Genomic DNA, 8,338 nt, shown 5'->3' with positions numbered 1-8,338 from the left:
ATAGTATTAACATTGAATACACCTGAAACCTGTAGCAAAACAGCCACATTTTTTTTTTTGATAGACTGCCTGGAGTAGTCTATTTGAATTAATAGCAATGGTATTAACTTTATTTCCTTAACATTTTAGATTCAGCAGTAGCAGTATACTATAGTTGCAGGCTAATTATCACATAGATTGAGACCAGTTTTGTCTTTTAATTGTATAGTTTCAGCAACTAACAGAACAAAAGAAAAACTACTTTTCAATTTCCAAGTTTAGTCTCATCAGAGTTTGTCATGGAGATTAATAATCACACAGTGGCTGAATGTTCGTGAGTATTTAATGAGCTAATTGCAGTGTTTAATTTCCAAATTTCAACAACAATTTTTAACACACTAATATCACTTCAGATGGCACTTTCCACTAATGTGACATGAGTCATTATTATCACTATCAGTCATACAATAAATCAATTTTAGAGATAATCTAATGAAAAAAAAAAGTTTGTTTGTTTGTTTAAACATCTGCTATAAATAATATAAGATACCAGTGGCCAGTGATTGTATTCAGCTGAATTGCATCATGATAAAGACTCAGTTTTATGCAACTTTTTTGCCCATTTTTAAAGTCATTGAATGGTTTATAGGGGTTTCAGAGAATAAAAGGTGAGGTTGATCTTGTTCCTGGAACAATTTCACATGAAAAGCGTGAGCTGGCACAAAATAAAACACGTGCATAGACATCAGGGATCAGACCAGCGGCATCAGATAGTCACAGGCTGAAGAGCACATTTCAGACTACAAAGAACCAACCACTGAGCTGATGCAAAGCCTCCTTTGAAGGGAAAAGCTACATGGCTTTATGTTTTTCAAATTGAATTTTAGAGCAAAGCTGGGGAGTTGTGAAACATGCAGCTGGTCTGGTCCATGATGTTGTTCCATCTTCATGTCTTTCAACAGTGCTTTTTTCCATGAATAAAACTTGACGTATGAGGGAAAACATGGAAATGCTGACATGCTTGAGGTTGTAAATGTGTAAAACAGCACCTGTTTTGCGTTATACACTCATGTATGAGGGATGGTCCCTCCTCGCACTAACTTCACTTAAGATATGTCGCACTGATGTTAGCCTTAAAAATATTTTGTGTTATGGATAAAAACATAAAACATTGTTTTGAGAACAAATTTCCACTTGTGGAAAAATAAGTAAAAGTCCAAGACAGCAAACTTTTACTTTAGACCATATGGCATGTTGTTCATCTAAAAGTGTTGCTTATTATGACTTCATGGCTTTGCACATAATTGTTACAATTTTGTTAAGCTTGAAGGCGTGTATATTTAATTCTGTTATTAACAGCAATTGTCAAAATTTCATTTCAATTCAGTCATATTAGAAATTCACATTACAAAGTGTATTTACAAAAATAAACCAGATATCAAATCACTCTGTGTCTAGACAGTTCAAATGACGTCTCGGTCAATAAATTCCTCTGATATCACAAGTCCCTTTCCTGGCTCTGTTTTGTCAATAGAGCCCAGCTTTTCAAACAGTATCAGGTATCTGAACGTGTCTTAGATGACACCCGAAACAACCCCAGCAGCAAGTAATGTTTAACCTTGATTTTCATAGAAATTAAATGGTACTCTCTGTGTGTAATCCAGGAAACCAAATGAGAAGCATGAATTTAATGCAGAAGCAAAGGTTAAAAGAGGGGTCGTGTGTGTTTGAAATGATAAAACTCAATTTGACCGTAGCATTAGAAATACAGTATGACTCAACTAAAAGTCTATAACCATGTTTGAATTTTAATCAGATAAAATTATAATATTTAATGTAATAGGGGTGGTTTGCAATGACAAAATTACTACCACTCTGTAGCTCCACAGAGCTTCTTGGCCTCTGTTAGCTGATTGTTTTGATATCACAGCTCATTTACTACACTGCATGTTGTGTCTCACCACTGTCAGCAGGCAGCTGTTTTCAGAAAACAAGCGTTGATAAAGACATTAGACTGGGGTCACTGGGTTTATCAGCGCCAAAGTTAGGGGTTGAGTGCTGAGGCCATACCAAAGCAAAAAATGAAGTCCTAAGTGAATAGGCATACTTGGTTTGCCCTTGTCAGATGGCAGAAACACAGCCATAATGTTGCTCTGTTGTGATGCTATAGGGCCGCAGTTCCCAAACTTTATAGGGCAGGCCATGCACCCCTTTTTTTTTTTTTTTTTGCATCCTGATGCATCCCCATTGCCCGACACAAAACTAGGTCTAGGCCTATTTATCAACTGGATTTTGGGTACATTTTTTAAAATATATAGGCTATTAATGTTTTTCATTCATATCAGGTTTACAAATGATTTTCTTGAATTTTACTATTTACACTGTGAATTTGAAAGATTTGAAATGAGTTATTTATTAATTTATTGTAAAATATAACACCATAGCGTTGCCATTACCCTCATCATGTCATGCACCCAGGGCCGGCCCTGTACATCTGGGGGCCCTAAGCAGGATAAAATTGGGGGCCCTGCCTCACAGTGTATATATGTACCATCAAATATTCATAAAACCAGCTACCGTATGCAACCTTGCATATTTTATTGTACTTTTATCAACATGATGGCGAGCAGATATTTTATTACTAATTAGAGTCACTGAAACACTTAAAGCTGTCTAATTTCACTTGTCATTTTTTCTTCTACTTTGTTTTTGTCTGAATGTTAATGTTAATATTGTGAATGGCAATAGGTGGCTCCAAACCTGCAGTATTAAATCACTACTTTAGCAGAAAGATAAAAGATTCTACAAAAGATTACAGTTTGAACAGATTTATTTTCTTTAAATTATCTGTACAGCTAAATTCTAGAACCCTTAAAACAAAACTTCAGTTGAGAAGAAGATAGAGGATGTTGGTTGGTCAGCAGCATCATCAGCAGTAACCATTGGAGCTGTGGAGAAGATTAGTAGAATTTTTTTAGCCACTTGTGTACACACAATTTAATTTTCCAACAGAGATAAACATATTGTGGCAACAAACAAGAAACTTACCAACTGTATGACTGGAACCAGCCACAGGGGATGAGGATGTGGCAACATGACATATCTAATCAGCCATTAATAAATGGGTGATTGATCCTTTATCCCCTCACAGGAAAACAGCTGTTATCTTTTCACTGCAAACAGACCTTAAAATCAGCCAGGACATGTGAACTGCAGCAGGCTGGTACATAAGTGAACTAACACAAGCACCGACATGTTTTTTCGGCTAAACGTTCATCTGGTAAACATAACATTAATTAGCCTTACCTTGTCCTTGTTTTTTTTCATCCTCGACCTTCTTCTTTTTCCTATTTTCCGCACCTGACGGATATATCCTTTAGGACATCGTCGCTGTCCACCTCCTCGCAAATCGCGATCTCAGTGAGTGAGGGGGCCAGAGGAGAGAGAGGGGGGGAAGGGGTGGTGCGCGCTCGTTACCGGAGAACGGCCACAGTCTGCGTTACGTTTACGTATGCGTGTCACGGTCATTGTTGCCAGTTGGGTCAAGGGTTACACGTTGCCGTTGTCAGAGACGGTTAGACAAATGATTGAGCAAAGTTTGGGGGCCCCCTAGTGGCTGCGGGGCCCTAAGCAGCTGCTTAGTTCGCTTATAGGGAGGGCCGGCTCTGCATGCACCCCCAAGCAGCAACTTGCGCACCACAGGGGGTCCACGCGCCACAGTTTGGGAATCCCTGCTGTTGGCAAATCTTTTTTTCTTTTCTTTTCTTTTTTTTTTTGCCTATATTTGTTTAAATTTTGGAAAATAAAATGTGCTAGCTTTACTATAATTTTTTTTTTTTATTTGTTAGGTATCCAATAACTTCGTGAGTGAGGAACGCGGAAGTGAACTTTCTTCCGAAGACGCAAACTGACGCAAACAGCGCGTGCGCAAACCGTTGGCCAGTTTACATTTTTGTATTTTTGCGTAGCTAGCTAGCTAGCTTACATAAATCATGTCGGCTTCACTTTACAGTACTCTCTCGCGTTATTTTGCTTAAAATAGGTGTGTAACGTTATTCGAAACTGTCTTGAAACTATCTGTCTGCTGTCGTTATGCTAACTTTACTGCTGCAGCTTTTTGTCGTGAGTGAATCACCGGAACAGGTATGCTAACAGGCTAAAACTAACGTTAGCAGTTTGTTAAACTAGTCGTTTGCATGGGCTCATGGCTAAAGCTAAAAACAATAAATCAAGTAATTTTTTTTCTTTTGTAAATCAAGTAATAAGATGTCATTCTGTTGAATCTGCCAAAATTGAGATGAGATCATTAGGTGTATTCCCCCCCTCTATTTCCAAGGAAAGTACATATTTAATTTTCTGTGTTAATTCCCTCCCTTCCTTGTAACGTTAGCAAAAAAAAAAAAAAAGTTTTTCAGGCTTTAGCCGTGATTGATCTGTGACTCAGCCTCCTGCAAGCTTTGCTGCATCCTGGACACAAGTTAATGAGTTATAATAGTGTGCTGTTGTAGTGGATATAACACACACAGGTTTTCCTAGATACTGAAAGATAATGCAGTTTAAAAAAAAAAAACTTTTGTAGGAATGAACAGAGCCACTCAAACATTCGTATAAAACTCTTAAAAATCCTGTTAGGTTTGGGGGGATAAACTGTATCAAATCCTGTTAAGGCAAATGAGAAGGACAAGTTGAGATACACAAAAAGACAGACTCCAAATTTAGCTTAAAAAAAAAAAAAAAAACTCTGAATATCCATGATGTAATATCACCTCAACAGACCCTTCATAGTTTTTATGATCGGATATAACTTTTGCTACCAAGGCAGTGACAGCCAATCTTGGTATGTCACCGCCAACAGATGGCGCTGTAGATCCAAAATCCTTCATCCACTGCTGAAACAAACTGTCCCAGCAAGTGTGCCCTATAAGAAAACACTGAAATAATCCCGCAAGAGTTTCCATAAAAGATAAAGATACACAATTTTTTAAGGTGCAATTGCTAGAAATTGAGGATTTATTTTTATTTAATTGTGGTGCCAAAAGGCAGGAATATTGAAAGATTGATTTTAAAATATATTTTCTTTTTGTTTATGTGACCACACTCGTCCACAGATCGCTGACTTCGTTGAACCGCGTTGACAGTGGAGTCTGACACAGTCAACTGGAGCCTGCAATGACTTGGTTCAACTGGAAGAAGGAGGGAGAGAGGAAGGGAGGAGGAGGGGGAGAAGAAAGGAGAAAAAAAAATCGCGCAGTGAGAGATGATGGTGCAGCAGTGGAGCAATCTGACCTCCCACCGGAGGAGTGGCGTTGACAGAAGGATGGTCCAGCAGATAGAGGCGGCAGCATGCTGAGCGCAGCCGCCGCACAATGCCATATACAAAGTTACCCGAGCTGTGGAAGTAGACTTCTTTACCTTCATGCCACCGCAGGAGTGACAGCAGCAACAGCAGCAGCAGCAGCCAAACGCACAGAGCCAAAGATTAAAGAAAAAAGCCACAGCGGTAAGTCTTCATCCAACTAAACCAAACCTAAACGCTTGTTTCTTTTTTTTTTGACCTTGCAGCCTGTGTATTTATGAAGACGCTGCCTTGGTTATAAATCACCAGGATTTCTTGTCATTTTTTCCTGCAGCCTTTATTTTATTTTTGCGAAGTTTTGTTGAGACACTTGGGGATTGATCGCACCATTAAAGGGCGGCTTGTGCGTAAACGCGCAGCTGGAGCATGCTTTGTTTTGGTCCGGGTGCTCTATCTATGGGACAGATATGATACAACACTTGACATTTAGCAGGATTTGTGCTAAATCTCCATGTGCTGTTATACTCGTAGACTTTTTCTGGAGTCAGAACAGCTGCATTACATTCATTATTTGTGCACATTGTCACAGAATCACTACAGCTATTGTAATATAACATGATATTTTTGCACGTTTTATTTTTACTTTTATTTTTTTAAGTGTATTTTTGGAGCTCATGTGTGTTCAAACCATCATCAATCATTAATGGTGGACCAGCAGGTGCATAATGTCTTGCTTGGGCACCTGTGCTGTGTAATGTCTCTTGATTTTTTATTTTATTTTATTTTATCATGGTGTTGTTGGAATTGTAGTAGCTGAAGAGACTTTTCTTCTCAGCCAAACACATAGTAGTAGTAGTAGGTTATAACAGACTGACTGTGAAGGATTGTGCAGTGAATCCACAGAGAGCAGAGAAATAACCTGTCCATGTGCTACTTTGTCAGGTCAAACATCAGCAGCCGCTCCGGTGATCCGCTCTGCTCAGCATATTCAGTAAGGAGATTTATTACACGCAACCTGCGGAGATGAGCGGGAGCAAGAAGTAAGTGACTTCAACAAGCTTTACCGGAGCGCCTCTCACTCCACTTGATCTTAAATGAATCGGATGTGTGTGTTTGTGTCTGTAAGAGCACACAAACAGCTTCTGGTGCTCAATATGAAGAGGAGGAGGAAATGAATGTGTAACAGCTCAGGTGCACCTCACCTCAGGAACAAGTGTCATCAAATTACAAGATCGAGCACACGTTCTGTGACGTGCAGAAAAAAGGTTAAACATTTTTACTACTGAGTGAGGCAGGTGTTCTTCAAGTGTAAATCATTACACCTGGTGTCAGTGTGAGGTCATTTACTGTTTAAATATGTTAAAGTTTTAGTCTCAGGACATGAGCAGCCATGTAATTGGTTGAAAGCATACCTCAGTCAGGTATTACGGTGCGTAGACTAGCGTGAACCTACACGCAGCAGTTTTGTGGTATCAAAGAGATACATGATACAAGGCTTGTGTTTAAAATGTAAACACCCAGATATTGCTAGTATGTCCAGATCTAACACGGTGCAGAGCTGTGCACAACACAGTGAGTCATCTTCATTATTGATTCAGTGCTTTAAAGGGAGAGTTCAATATTTTTGGCAAATTGGCCCATTGCCATAATCCCTATAGTCATAGCAGTAGGTTTGTTACCTTTATTTGTCGGTACAAGCTATTTTTAGAACGGCGGAGCAGAGCCGTGAGCTGCTCAGAGCTACACTACGGAGGCTCATGGGATTTCTTGGTTTCCCTCATCAAACTCATCAAATACACAATCCAACAACTCCAACAACTTCAGGCAGTTTTCCGGCAAGCAGTCTCTACATTTACCTCTAAAACAACTCTGTCTCGTAACCTTCTGTTATTATCTCATAGCGTAGCATAGAAATCCCATGAGCCTCCATAGCGTAGCTCTGAGCAGCTCACGGCTCTGCTCCGCCATTCTAAAACCAGCTTGCACCGACAATTAAATGTAACGAACCTACTCCGAAAACTATAGGGATTATGGCAATGGGCCAATTTGCCAAAAATGTTGAACTATCCCTTTAAATCTCAGTCACTTTTTATAGGCAGTGGAAAGTTTTGGTTAGAAAAAAGCTTTGATATCGACAACCTCATGCATAGTGAGACAAAAGCCCAGTGTGGATATCGTTTAACAATAACTGTAGGTATTCTTTTATTGTGAGGTAAAAAGCCCTTTCTGCCTCAGAGACATCTGATATCCCGTGACATTTGGCCTTCTTTGCATCAGGGATTTTTGACTTGATTTGTAGAGCGGGAGCACAGATACATGACCTGGACGCATTTATTCATATCTGTATGTGAGAGCAGTACAGCTACAGATACTGTACACCCCCACCCAGGATGCCTTAAGGGCCGTTTGACGTTGTTTCAATGGTTTGGACTCCAAGTTGACAGTTGCATCAGCTCGGGTACAGAGGACACTCTCTCCTCTCTGAACAGACGAATGTGGGCTACGCACAGATTACCGTGGGCTGGACAAGGACAGGGAGACTGATAACGTTATCTGCAAAGTGAGAGGCAGATAGACGCTAATATACAATCACCAAGCAGTGCAAAGTAACAACTAACCCTGTCAAAGTGATAGTTGATAGCTCGTCATGCAGCTTGTAATGAGGTTGTTTGAAGGTTTAGCTATTGCACATCAATTGGACGTATCTTAAAATGTTGAGTAAATCCGCAAATAGTGTCTTTAAAACGCTCCCAAATGGTCAGGTGTTGTAATCTCAGTTATGTTCCAGGGTTTATTACGTCTTCGTTTACTACAAAACCGTCAATTTGAGACATTTTCTGCGCATCTGTGAGAGATTGAAAGCAAAAAAAAACAACTCCAAATGTCAAAGGCAGAGGCAAATATGAAAGATGGGTTTCAATGCTCGCAGCAAATTCCAACCAAATAAAGTCAGTCTCTAATTTATAGAGCTCAGGTTGAGTCCAATGAAAAGTCCTGAACCTTTGGCTCCGCTGCTCATTTTTTGTCCGTCGAGCGTTAATCTCAGTTGAACGTTTTATAACT

This window comes from Trachurus trachurus, assembly GCF_905171665.1.
Source record: "Trachurus trachurus genome assembly, chromosome: 9".
In the NCBI taxonomy this organism is placed as follows: domain Eukaryota; kingdom Metazoa; phylum Chordata; class Actinopteri; order Carangiformes; family Carangidae; genus Trachurus; species Trachurus trachurus.
The sequence above is the reverse complement of the archived record's forward strand: the minus strand, read 5'-3'. Positions refer to the sequence as shown.